This window comes from Macaca nemestrina, chromosome 4 (genome assembly GCF_043159975.1).
Source record: "Macaca nemestrina isolate mMacNem1 chromosome 4, mMacNem.hap1, whole genome shotgun sequence".
Lineage (NCBI taxonomy): Eukaryota > Metazoa > Chordata > Mammalia > Primates > Cercopithecidae > Macaca > Macaca nemestrina.
The window spans coordinates 119,119,410-119,133,009 of record NC_092128.1 but is presented as its reverse complement, the minus strand read 5'-3'; the positions used below and the strand labels follow the sequence as shown (position 1 = coordinate 119,133,009).

Genomic DNA, 13,600 nt, shown 5'->3' with positions numbered 1-13,600 from the left:
CACCTATATCAGTTTCACTGCCACCCTGGTCAGCACTGTCTTGAACCCAGTTTTAATTCTATTATCTACTATTTGTCCCAACTTGTTGCCAACAATCTGTAAGATCCAGTTCCTAAGAATCAGAGTGGGGCTCAGGTTAATCTCTCAAAATTCAGATATTTAATAAACTTGGAAAAATATTTGAAATCTCATTGCCTAGAGATATAAGGTTGTCTATGTAATGCCATCTCTTGAACTTCCTCAGAGTAGATATAATTGTTAAGAACAGAGAGTGAGATGTTGTGACTGGTTTCTGTAAACTGAAAAATAAAAATCTAAGCCCCCTGACCAACTGAATGAACCCCCACTCTTGGTCACAGGCATTCCAAAGTTAACCTGAAAAACTAGTATAGGCCTCACTATACCCTCCTTCCTTTGGAAATCAGGCACAACTGACCAGCAGTAACACTAAAATAGAGACCTTAGGGCTTACAAAACACACTCTTGACAGACAGCAGGCCCTGAAAGAAATTTGAAAGAAATTATTTTATCCCAAAATATATTTATTTGATATATTTTGAAATGGCCCTGCTAAGTTATTTCTTATGGGGAAAGTCAACATTCTGTGGAGAATCCGCTTCTCTTTCTAGGTCTTTTCCCTGATCCAGGAAAGAATTAAAGAGTCTGGCATCTTTTCAGGTCTGATAAGAAACATTTACAATCTATTCTCTCTGAAGCCTGCTAACTGGAGGCTTCACTTGCATGATGAAAACCTCAGTCTCCACAACCCCTTACCTTAATCCAGACACTCCTTTCTATTGATTCCAGGTCCTTAGATAATAACCTAAGTATTTCAACCAATTGCCAGCCAGAAAATCTTTAAATCCACCTATGACCTGGATGCCCCCTGCCCCACCCCCACCACCACTTTGAGTTGCCTTGCCTTTCCAGAACCCATGTATATCTTACATGTATTGATTGATGTCCTATATCTCCCTAAAATGTGTAAACTAACCTGTAGCCCAACCACCTTGGCCACAAGTTCTCAGGATCTCCTGGGGCTGTGTTACAGGTCATGGTCCTCATATTTGGCTTAGAGTAAGTATCTTCAAATATTTTACAAATTTTGATTCTTTTTGTCAACATTTCTTAATTTGGAATGAAATGTTAAACTGTGGTTCTAAGTAGGTCAAGTTTATCTTTAATCTTTCTGCACAGTAACAACAGTGCACTGGTGAGATGATTACTCTCTAAGGATCCAGAAAACCTTACATGGAGCCCTGATTTCTAAACTACTACTTTTAGTTATTTCCCAACTGGGCTTTGTGATAGTTCTTTCTTCAAATTAAATTTTATTTTAGAGACAGGGTCTTATTCTGGTGCACAGGTTTTAGTGCAGTAATGTGATCATAGCTCACTGCAACCTTGAAATCCTGTGCTCCAACAATCCTTCTGCTTCATCCTACCAAGTAGCTAGGACTACAAGTGTGTGCCACCACAGTCAGCTAATTGTTTTTACTTTATGTAGAGATGGGGTCTTGTTATGTTGTCCAGGCTAGTCTCTAACTCCTAGCCTCAAGAAATCCTCCTATCTTGACTTCCCAAAGTGTTCAGATTATAGGCCTGAACCACCTTACCCAGCCTTTAATAGTCAATTTTATGTATCAACTTGACTGGATCATAGGATGTCCAACCATTTGGTCAACCATTCTTCCGAGTGTGTCTGTGAGGGTGTTTCTGAATGAGATTAACATTTGCATCTGAGTAAAGCAGATTGGCTCCCACAATATGGTGTGCCTCATTCAATCAATTGAAGAAGAACAAAAAAATCTTAGTAAGAGGGGACCTCTTTCTGCCTGACTGGGTGAGCTAAAACTTAGGTCTTTTTTCTGCCTTCAGACTTGAATTAAAACATGGATTCTTGTTAGGTCTCCAGCCTGCCAACTTTCAGACTAGAACTTACACCATTGCCTCTCCTGGTTCTCAGGCCTTGAGATTCAGAGTAGAACTTACAGCCTTGGCTCTCTTGGGCTTCCAGCTTGCTACTTAAAAATCTTTGGGTTTTTCATACTCTATAATTATGAGAACAAATCTCTTACAAAAAAAAAATCACACATTTATACGCACACACACACACACACACATACACGTGCATCCTATTGGTTTTGTTTCTCTGGAGAGCTCTGATCAACACAGGATTAGATTACTAGATGATTTCTGAGGGTCTTTTTACCTGGGAAATGATATTTTACTTTGGAGAACAAGAAGGAAAAAAACCTCCTTAGCACAAGATAGTATGCTTTTTATTTTGGATATAAACTTTGGGAAGGTGGAATCAATTGTAGACATATATTTCCTTATAGTAAACACAGCTAGTGTTTTAGATATAAGAAAGAATAAAGCAATTGCTGGCATTCAGGAGCCAGCCTGGTACTGCCATCTAGGATTTGGTATTTTCTTGCTGAGCATATACAGACACCACCAGAGAGTGAATGTAGTAGAACATGAAAAATATAAGAAAACTTCACAATCATGTTAGAACACAGATACAATTATGAACATTTTCCTAACCGTCAAAATGGCCAAGTAGCCTCATACTGAGTGAGATGTCTGCTGCTTCTTCCCCTATCAGAGCTTTAGGCTAGACTCATCAATCATATAGATAAGAAATATTAAGTTATCATTCATTGAATTTTACTACTTCCCAACAGCATCCACTCCAGAATAGAGCTCTATTTTTTAACCCTACCAAATGTTATCTAACTGAAGCCCAAAAACTGTAAGTCCTTTCCTCTATCCTTTATTGAGATGTCCCATGGTGTGTGTTCTTTCTTGTTGCATCAAGCAAAAAACTCAGCTTGTTCAACTACAGGTGTCTGTGGTGTTCTAAGAGTGAAGAACATTGACACATAGACAGCAACCCCATATGTTGACTATGCTTTCTGTAGCAATTAGTTGTATCTTTAAGACTGATGAAAGAAAGAGAGGATGAGAATCTAACAAGACTTCTCTATTCCAGCTTGACTTTTTATAGCATGAAGTTGTGTCTTCACTGTGTGAATTTAATTGCCATCGATCATCTCCTTAATGAAAGAGGAGGTCCTTATCTGCCTGGGAGGTCCTGCCAGATTCTGGGAATCTAAACAGATTGGCCTGTGGGCAGTATATCTTTTGCTTTGCTTTCTTTTCATTTTTGGCCAAATTATCAGATGAAAGCAACACATGAACATGATGGCAGAAGTGAAGTGCAGCCACACAACACCTGCTATTTCCTGCTCTGCTTTGCTTCTCAGGTAAAGGCCTGGGTTACTTAGTGAAGATAATAAGGCTCCGTTTCCCCAGACCTCATGCCTCCTGGACAAAAATTAGGCTCATAATACCCAAAATACAACACTAAACACTTATCAGACAATTTACCATAAATTCTATCTGTTCCCTGGTTCTCTGCCGCAAATATTTCTGATAATTATTTTCTAGGTGATGCTGTTCAAATTATGGCCCAGAGCTCATAGTCTGCGAATTACTTTTTCCAGATTAAGCCTAGACAAATGCAAAACTAATACAGATTTTACCCATATTAGAATTCTTTTGAAACAATTACCACTTAACCAAGTCACCCATGTCTGTTAACAAAAAATTCTATTTCAAAGCAGGGTGGAGATGACTACTCTGGCCTTGAAACATAATCTAAATTTCCTAAAAGATATCTAGGAGAAATCAATCTGCAACCCAAGATATGAAAATAATTCATTTCCCATTCTTATACCAGTATTGAAAGAAATGACAACAGTTCCAGAATCTCTAGATTTTATTTGTTCATTAAAAATGCATTACACAAATCAGTGTAAAATACTAGAGCTGATCAAGTTATTATTTTGTCCAGTGAATACCTTTTACATCAGAGAAAAGTGAGATTTAGACAATGAAGTGACTCCACCTGAACCAAGAGTAGTGAAGTCAATTCTGGACTTGTTATCTAGGACCATGGTCCTCAAAGTGTGGTCTCTGGACTAGCAACATTGGCACCTCCTGGGAACTTGTAGAGATGTAAATTCTGTAGTATCATCCATGATCCACCAACTCAGAAACTCTGGAGTTTTTGACAGGCTCTCATGTGGTCCTAAGGCATGCCAAAGTTTGAGAACCTCTTGTCTAAAGACTGGGATACTACCCAGCACAAGGATAAAAATTACATTTTTCTTTGAATGTCTAACATTTGTCACACAATCTGTTCTCAATCGTGATTTTAAAAATAAATTAATAAATTCTATATTCACAACACTAATGTGATATGTTGGTTTGGTTTTGTAATTTCTGAGCAGTCAATAATTCAATAAAATAAGCATCAATTGCATTTTTAACATATTCATGCCACTGAGAAAAGATAGAAATTCAAAATGATGTGGTCTCTGACTTGAAGGAATGAATGGCACAGACGTACATGCACACTGATAACGAGGGTGAAGCCATTGTAATGGCATCATAAAACCATGTATCCATGGAGCAGACAAAGGGCTATACTACTTTCATTCTGGACAACTTCTTGGAAGAGGAAGGATTTGTGTAGGATTTGAAGGATTTCTGAGGACAGAGATGGAATGAGGCGGGAGAAAGAGCATTTCAGAGAAAGAGATCTGAATGGGGGGAATATGCATTAGGGCAGAAGAGGTGGAGGTGGGAAACTTTTCAGGACATGGGGACTAGATTGTGGTGGTCAAAGCTCAGGGACAGTGGCAGGGAGAATATTTTTAAATTAGAAGCTGGGAAATTCAGTTTATACCAACTAATTGGATATTGGAGTCTGGCCCTTATTTGTAGCCTAGGGGAGGTTTCCCCAGTTACCGCACAGAGGAGCAAGATGATGAAAACTACAATGTGAAAGGCAGTTCATGTGAAAATGTGAAGGAGAGGCAGAGGTGAAAGCAGGAAAAACACTTTCGACATTATTACTAGAGATAAGGCAAGAAATGATGAGATACTGAGATAGAAAATGATGATGTAGGAAGAAGTAAGGATATGGGGCCGGGTGCGGTGGCTCACACCTGTAATTCCAGCACTTTGGGAGGCGGAGGCCGCCTGATCATCTGAGGTCAGGATTTCAAGACCAGCCTGGCCAACATGGTGAAACCCTGTCTCTACAAAAATTAACTGGGCACGATGGCAGGTGCCTGTAATCCCAGCTACTTGGGAGGTTGAGACAAGAGAATCGCTTGAATACAGGGGGCAGAGGTTGAACTGAGCCAAGATCATGCCATTGCACTCCAGCCTGGGTGACAGAGCAAGACTCAATCTGAAAGAAAGAAAGAAAGAAAGAAAGAAAGAAAGAAAGAAAGAAAGAAAGAAAGAAAGAAAGAAAGAAAGAAAGAAAGAAAGAAAGAAAGAAAGAAAGAAAGAAAGAAAGAAAGAAAAGAAAGAAAGAAAGGAAGGAAGGAAGGAAGGAAGGAAGGAAGGAAGGAAGGAAGGAAGGAAGGAAGGAAGGAAGGAAGGAAGGAAGGAAGGAAAGAAGGAAAGAAGGAAGGAAGAAAGGAAGAAAGAAAAGGAAAGAAAGAAAGAAAGAAAGAAAAAGAAAGAAAGAAAGAAAGAAAGAAAGAAAGAAAGAAAGAAAGAAAGAAAGAAAGAAAGAAAGAAAGAAAGGAAGGAAGGAAGGAAGGAAGGAAGGAAGGAAGAAAGGAAGAAAGGAAGAAAGGAAGAAAGGAAGAAAGGAAAGAAAGAAAGAAATGGAAAAAGTGTTGAGATGAGGAAGGCAAGAAGAGACTTAGTGGCTGATTCCCTTGGGAGGTGGGGGCGGCGGGGTGTGAAGCTGCTGCTGGGTGTGTTCTGGGCTTCTGGGGGGTGACGCTGGGAGTGCAGAGCCATTTACAAAGTGAGAGGTGAGGCAAGATTTTCTTGTGATGAATCCGAAGAGTCCTACAGACATTTCGATGTGACGGTAAGTGAAGAATTGGATGCAGGAGGCTGAGTCTTAAAATAGAGACGAGGATTTGGGAGTTAAGGGCATAGATGCATTGACAGTAGCAATGGGAATAATGACATCATCAAAGGAAAACATGTGGACACAGAGAAAAGTGAGCTGCAGAAGTAACTTTTGTAGAATATTTACTTAGAAGCCCCCAGGGAGAGGAGAACTAAGGTGATGGAGTTATTCTGAGCAAACTATCGCGAGGACAGAAAACCAAACACCGCATGTTCTCACTCATAAGTGGGAATTGAACAATGAGAACACTTGGACACAGGGTGGGGAACATGACACACTGGGGCCTGTCATGGAGTGGGGGTGGGAGGGATAGCATTAGGAGATATACCTAATGTAAATGACGAGTTAATGAGTGCAGCACACCAACATGGCACATGTATACATATGTAACAAATCTGCACGTTGTGCACATGTACCCTAGAACTTAAAGTATAATTAAAAAAAAAGAAGAGTGGTAGACAAAGAACCTAGAGTCTGCAATCAAAGGGAAACAAAAGGAAGCTGGCTGCAAAAGCTAGCATTCATGGAATATTTACTCTGAGCCAGGATCTCACTAAATGCTTTACATGCCTTATCTCCTGGAATCCTCACACAAACATTTTGAAGTAGGAATTAGTAACCCTTTATATATACAGAAGGGAAACTGAGGTTTACGAATTCTTAATAACTTACCCAAGCTCATAGCTTTAGAAAGCAGTGGAGCCAAATTTCCCAAGCCAGACTCAAAATGAAAGGTTTTAACCACTCCCTAGAAAGTATGTTTCAGGAAAAGCATCTTTCCTGCCAGGGGTACAGAGAGAGAAAGTTGAGAAGCAGCCCATTAAATGAAAAACCAGAGTGATCCTGGTGACTCTTAAGTGTATAGTTTCAGTAGACAGCAGGCTGATCACTCTGAAATGAAGGTGAATGTGTGGTGAGGACAGGAAACCAGAAATATGGATGACTTTTTAACTAATTTTGGTAAGTGAAAGCATAAGAAACAGTAAGGTAGCTGGAAAATTTATAGCATTTCTTGAATGGAGAAGCCCTGGATGTATTATAGGCTGAGGAAAAGAACCTAAATTCTGTCACAGGAGAAAGAGAATGGATGTCTTTTTTTTTTTTTAATTGGTGTGACCATTTTCTTTTTAAGATAGATGAGACATTTTGCTATGTATACTACATCATGTATTAGAACCTCTTATAATATGGCTCATTTTTAACATGGTTTCTGATTTACCATGTGTTAAATATTCCTTGAAATACATCCAGTAACACTCTAGTAAGGTTAGACTTTAACATAAATATATATTTTTTTAAATTTCTGTCAAGATCCCTTCATTACAGAAGTAAAGCAATGATGGCTCATATGAACAAACCTGTGAGTGTGGACAGGATACTGAAATATGTTGCATTGGCTGAAGCATGCACCTACTTATCTATTCAGGTAAGTCAAATGTCCCCAAGAGCACCAAGCAAGAATGTCCCAGTCCAAGTTATCCAGGGAGCAGAAACCAGCAAGGGACAAGCCACAGGGTTTGGGGTTTGGGGTTTGGGATGGTCGTAGGAAGTGATCATTCTGTACAATAGCATCCAGGGGCCTGCTAGACCCACTGCAAGTTATGGTGCCTGATTGATTAGTGTTGGATTTAAATTGTTGCACCATTTTTGGTTGGCAAGGAATAAAACTGAAGAAGGGTAAGCCACAAGATTTCAGTCTTCTCTGCAAAGTGGGAGATGGGGAGGGTGGGAGTCGCGTTTCTAGTTAAGCAGAAAGGCACTGAAACAGGCACTGAATTACCTGCGGAGTTCTCTGTACCTCTCCCTCCTAAATAGCCATTCTGCTGGTAACTTACCAATTTTCTGGACCTTTAGAGAAACTGGACAAGCCCTCTGTGACACTGACTGTAACTACCTACACACGTAATAGTTGTTCTATTATAACCTTTAAGAAAGTTCAATCTGATACCAAAGACTTGAAGGCTCTCATTTTGTCAAACTGCCTGATGTTTCTGGCTCACCGATGGAGAAATCCGTCAGGGGAATGCATACATAAGAGGCCAGGTGGTAGAGACCTTTGAAGCAAGTGCATTCCAGGCAACTTTATTTCATTTCGCCTACAGCTTTACTATCCTCACCCTCAACATTTTCACCTGTTGTTCCAGCTTCCTTCTTCACCAGGATCTCCTCCAGTGACACCAGAGAAACAGCATGTGTTTTTGTCTAGAGATCCACTTAAATGTTTCCTTTATGCTTTAGAATATTTTCTTCGTTTTTTTTTTGTTTTTTTTTTGTTTTTTTAGAATTTCCCCAGTCACTTTTAATCTCAGTTTATAAATCTTCTGAATTAACACTGTTTTGTTTAAGAAAAGCCAACCGACTTATCAACAAAAAAGTTCTTTAGCTTTTTATATTTTATATTAGTATATGTATGGTAATATTTTTACTTCAAATGAATACAAACTTGGGCAAGGTACTTAACCTCCCTGAGTCCCAATTATCAAGTCAACCAAGTAGTAGAATAATATTCACTCACACAAATGTTATGAGGATTATATGGCAACATATAAATGACTGTCTAACACATAGAGCCAGAAAATAAATGTTGAATATCTTCTCCTTCCATTCCCCTTCTTACAATGTGCTTCTAATGCAAGACAAAATAGTTTTGCCTTGTCATCTTCTATCATATGTAGCAAACTTGGGATGGTGGTGGATACTGAGAATCTAAAGAACAAAACAAGACTAGTAACAATTACACCTTAATTCCAGACATCCTTGAAACAGCACCTCAGCAAAATACACATTTTTTCTCATGTGAATTGTGTGGTTTGTATCTGAACACACCCAGTACAGTCCCTAGCATAGTTTAACATAAATAAACCTTTAATGTTTATTGGATGAGTGAACAAATTAATGAATGAACAAGTAAATGGATAAATCGAAAGTCAGGTAAATTACATGAACGGGTGCTGTGAGACTTTTCATCAAATGATCCATTAAGAAGCAGTGAACTCGCCTCAGTTCCACCTACTCCACCCTAAAGCATCTTCTTATCCACTGAAGTCTTGTGGAAATAGAATTCTAAAATTTTAGTCTGAGGTTTCAGGTTCAATGAATGACATCATGTCTAAAAGGTCTTGGACTTTTGTTAGCTGTGTGATGTGGAGCAAAGCACACAGACTCTCAGAGCATCAGTTTTTTTTATAGATATAATATGTAGAGCTCAGCAGGATTGGAAAGAACAAATGAGATAATCGTTTGAAAGCATTTTTTTCTGAACTTCGAAATGCTTTCATAGATGCACACGAGTGCCTTTTGGATTTCTTCATCAGGACACTACAAACACAGCTTGCTTGAACCTAAACTCACGACAAGCACCCTGTGACATTTGCTGTAACTACCTAACTACCTAATAGTGTTTGTAAACTCATGGTGCTGCTCATGAATACTTTTTTCATCTTAATGTCCCTCACAATTGCAAGAAACACTACCTACAGTGTCTGCTGTCAGACTCAGAGTGGCAGCCCACTTCCCTCACCTCTGGGTTCTGTGTCAAGCCCGTAAGAAAAGTCTCTTTATTTTTTTGTCTCCTTGAGCCTAAATCTTTTTGTTCTTTTTATTGTTTTAAAATCTGTAGCTTTAATACCAAACATAGGGCTTATCACATGAGTATATGGACTTTTTTAATATCTATTTTTTGTTGTGTTTTATTATGTATCCACTTTACATTAAAATAAATGATGGGGGGGCATTCACATAGGATAGAATAGAATGACTAGATGAGAACATTGCATCAAAGAAAGACATAAGGGTACAAAGATCCATATAAAACACAGGTAAGCATAATACAAATTTGATATGTACTTATCAGCAATTCAACTCTCTTTGCTAGTTGGACTCTAAGGTTCATTTCCCTCTTCCACTGTCATGTGTGAAGGGAGCAGACCTCCAGTTCCAGAGTGGGGAATCCTGGTAAATCTAGAACAATGTTGCTAATCTCATTCCTCTTTGTTGGTTATTGGATTATGAAAAAGCATGTGATGCAGTTTGGCCAGAGACATGAGGACAAATCTCTAGGTTGGCTCCTCTCCTTCCCTTCAATGTGAGCACATCTCCTAGTGATGGAACCATCCTGCACCCATGAGATGAACTCTAATGACAAAAGCCAACATTCAGAGGAGGAAACAAGCAGATGCAAAGAGTGGATCCTTGTAGAGTCACTGAATTAATCAGCATCAGAGCCATCTTCTCTCTCTGCACTACTTGTGTAAGGTAACACCTTCCCCTTCTTAGTCTTTACTATAAGTGAAACAGTTTGTCAGCACACATATTCCAAATGTTACATAAAATTAATACACAAAACTGCATGTGATAATATCCTGAAATATTATTTACAATTAGCAACAAATTTGGCTAAAGCAAAGATGGAAATATAATTGGAATTCAACGACTATAAAACCAAAACTATTTGTACAGTAAAAGAGCAGCTTCCTTGTGCTAAAATACATAAAGGAATGAACAAAAATGTTCCTTCTGTGAAGTCTTATGAAGGGGAGAGCAAGTTTTCTATGCTTACATTTTGTAATGTCCTTAAATGTGCATCAGAGATGCTATTCAGGAAAACCCCTGCCATAAGGAACCAGATGATATTATGTGTGGTACCTTAGCTAACTAGTGATTTTGGATGACTCCTAAGATAATGTTTAGCTACTTAAATTCTAGCAGATGGCATGGGCATGTGTCTTATATGCAGTCCATGAATAAGAGTTTTTAGCATTTAATGGCAAATGGATGCTACAATTTAAATCTAAATATTTTGGTCAGAACATATATGCCATTCAGTTTTTCTGTGCTGACTTTAGAGCTTAGCACATAGTAAATATTCAACATATAAGTTGAAATTTTAGTGAAGAGTCCATAAATGTACTAGACATGCCTCTTTTTCATCCTTCAGAGCTCAATAAAAAATGTCACTTTTTGGCTCTAATCTTTTCAGTAGGTCAGATCCATAGTCGAAAACCTCCAGGGGACATTTCAAGAATCTATAGTTACTAGACTATCTCAGTTTGCTATTATTAATTGATTTATCTTTATTTATCCTGCCAGACTGCCTGCCTCCCAAAGATTGGACATGTCAACAGGAGTCCTTCCAGAGCCTCCAGATGCCAGCCCATTGCCTGGCTCTGATGATCAACAAATATGTGTTGAGAATTAGTAGTAAAGCATATGAGGAAACTTGTGAGGTTTAATTTGTTTGTTTCATTTTAAAAGTAATGGGTGCCATGGACTGAATTTTGTTACCCAAATATCCATAGGTTGAAGCCCTAATCCCCAGTGTGATGGTATTTGGAGGTAGGACCTTTGGAAAGTGATTAGTTTCAGATGAAGCCAGGACAGTGGAGACTGCATGATAATATTAGTGCCCTTTTAAAAAGAAACACCAGCGAGCTTGCTTCCTCCTTTCCTCTTTACCCACATACACAAAAGAAAGGCCACGTGAGGACACAACAAGAAGAAGGTCATCTGTAAGCCAGGGAGAGAGACCTCAGCAGACACCAGATTGGCCAGCAACTTGATCTTAGACTTCCAGTCTCCAGAACTGTGAGAATTAAATTCCCATTGTTTAAGCCACCCAGTCAATGTGCAGTATTCTGTTACAGCAGCCAGGTGCCTAAGACAATAGGGATAGACGGTAAGAATAATGAGTAAGAGTGGAGGTGAGAGTAGGGCCACAGAGACTGTAAAGAGCCCAATCCAAAATGTAACTATTTCCCAGCTTTCCCTGGGACTAAGCGTGGCTTACCACAAAGATCTGCAGAGACTGTAGTGAGGTAGGCCCTGGGCTCTAAGTAGATGTATTCTCCTTGCATAAAATAGAAAATATTCTCAATATGACCCAAGTCAATACTCAGGATATTAGTTTTATTTCCAGTTTGAAGATTTAATTAGAGACAACGACTCATTATAACTTCCACTTTGGCACCCATGTTTCATGTTAACATCAGTTATAGCAGTAACAACTATCACAGTTTGCATGTGTGCCCCACACAGATCCTTTACACTCCTGTGTCTCATTACCACACATTAAAGCAAATGGCACAACAATCATTTTCAGATGAAGAAACACAGGTCAAGAATCCAAGGTGCATTCAAAGTATTAATCTGGATGAATTTGACTCTAAAACATATATTCATCTACTATCACTCATTCTTGAAGACATCTCTATCCAGTTTTCAAGTAAACAGTTTTAAATGCCTATTGTTTTAAAATAAAGCATTTCTATTTTTATTGCTGTTATAGTTCCTGTATTACCATGCTAAGACTGTTTCATTAGCAGAATAATTTTAGGCTTTACCAAGTTTAGCTGCCTCCGCCGTATCTGTGCCTCTCCTTTTGATGCATTGTTGACTCTAGTGCCAACATATCCTCACACGAGCCAGTCTGACCTGCAAGCAACTTGCTCATCTCAGTCCACATTCATATCCAGGCTGCAGCATTTGTTCAAATGGACCTAAAAATACAAAGGGCAGACCTTTCAGTGTTCTCCTAGGAGAAAATTGTCAGTTGCTTAAGGACTTCAGTCATCAGGTCAAAAAGTTTGTGCTTTCTTTCTATCTATTAAAAAGGAAAAGAGAGAGAGAAAAAAAAAAAAAAGCAAATTCTGCTGAGATGTACAATCAACGCCCCAAGCATCACCGTTTATAAGGTGATTGCAGCCATGTGGTGTTCTGCAATTTGAAGTTGAGAAAGGGATAATAGCTGCAATTAGGTGGACTCTCTCATACTGATTTTAACAAAAACATCTCAGGGATAGCTATAAATTTTCTGTTTAATAACTGTAACTATTCTGGTGAAATCGTGTGCTCGCTGGGGAACAATTGAATACACAGACAATGCTCGTTAGATGAATTTAACATTCACCTTAATTGGGGAATCTAGTATTTCATTACTTCCAAAACGGTACTAATTTCCCAATATGTATAATTGGGATACACAAATATTGCTCTTTTTATCACCGCTATGTAACATTTGTGAAGCTTAGACTCTTGGAAATTCTGTGAAAATATAGGATTAAAATAATACTAATAATTCCTTAAATTGCAATGAAAATAAAATCCTTATGTAAAGTGTTTTATAAAATTAAGCATTTCTACATACTTTTCCCCAATTGTATATCATAGTATCCGTTTGTGACATAAATATGGCAGTTATATTGTCACTACTTTATAATGAGAAAACAAAATTAGAATCTTAGGTTAAAAAAATAAAATGCAGGAAAAGCAAATGTTCAAGGTTCTTTCCAGTACCACTCTTTAAACTCTGAGATGCAGAGAGCCAGGGAGAAGTTACCAGGACTCCGGCTTCTGAAGCACTAGATATATTCCTGTCTGTCTCTGAACCTTAGGTTTCTTTTATTTAAACTTAGAGGTCGGGCACAGTGCCTCATGACTGTAATCCCAGCACTTTGGGAGGCCAAGGTGGGCGGATCACTTGAGCTCAGGAGGGCAAGACCAGCCTGACCAACATGGTGAAATCCTGTCTCTACTAAAAATACAAAAAAAAATTAGCTAGGTGTGGTGGCACACACCTTTAATCCCAGCCACTAGGGAGGCTGAGGCAGGAGAATCACTTGAACCTGGGAGGTGGAGGTTGCAGTGACCCAA

General features: G+C 38.7%; 1 long non-coding RNA gene across 1 annotated transcript; it reads left to right on the top strand.

The window, feature by feature from the left end:
- Positions 1-7,218: 7,218 nt before the first annotated feature.
- On the top strand, positions 7,219-11,079 carry LOC139362549 (uncharacterized). Its single transcript, XR_011621692.1, has 3 exons — positions 7,219-7,379; positions 9,970-10,207; positions 11,042-11,079. It is a non-coding gene; the product is annotated as an uncharacterized lncRNA (long non-coding RNA).
- The last annotated feature ends 2,521 nt before the right edge of the window (positions 11,080-13,600 follow it).